General features: G+C 32.9%; 1 protein-coding gene across 1 annotated transcript in view; it reads right to left on the reverse strand.

The window, feature by feature from the left end:
* Positions 1 to 635, reverse strand: part of LOC108629709 (acetylcholinesterase-like) — a gene marked incomplete at its 5' end in the record, with an annotated part of 32,240 nt that overhangs the window by 9,874 nt on the left and 21,731 nt on the right. The gene's annotated exons all lie outside the window — the stretch shown is intronic.

A 635-nucleotide genomic window follows, 5' to 3' on the forward strand; every position in this document is an offset into this window, starting at 1 on the left:
GACTGTTAAAATCGACTGATTAACAATTAAAATATCATTAGAAATCCAATATTTCACGTATAATTGTATCATCACATTATTTATTAAATTGCTTCAATTAAAATGAAATAGAAATTAAACAAAATTCCACTTGACATTTTTTTCTCATCAGGCAGGAGTATTAATTGGAGTCGCGGGTAGTTAATTGAAGTTACACATAGGACAGTTAACCGGGGCTCGTTTAAAATTAATAACAACCGGGCAATGCAAACTGTACGAGCATAGAGCGAATGCTTTATTAATTACTAAAAAGGCTGCCCGCTGGCTTGTCTTTCGTAACCGCTTCGGATGCCAATCAAATGTTTACATGACGGTTTCCCATTAACCAATTAATCATTCAAGGGACCCCTCTTTATCGAGCTTAATTAGACCCATTTACTGGAGTAATATTACATAAAAGAGAGCTCGTAGAACCATAACGTCGATACTCTTCATAAAACTAGTATATCGTTCAATATTAAATAAATTTTATAACGCAGTAAACCTCTATTAAGGATGTATTGGCTATACAGTCAATCCCAAAAGTTTATACACTTTAGAAACGCATTTTTTAAAAAGAAATCAGACGTCGGAAGAACATTGCTAATAATAAACAA

Source organism: Ceratina calcarata, unplaced genomic scaffold (assembly GCF_001652005.2).
Source record: "Ceratina calcarata isolate Rehan_Ccalc_2016 unplaced genomic scaffold, ASM165200v1 scaffold583.2, whole genome shotgun sequence".
Classification (NCBI taxonomy): domain Eukaryota; kingdom Metazoa; phylum Arthropoda; class Insecta; order Hymenoptera; family Apidae; genus Ceratina; species Ceratina calcarata.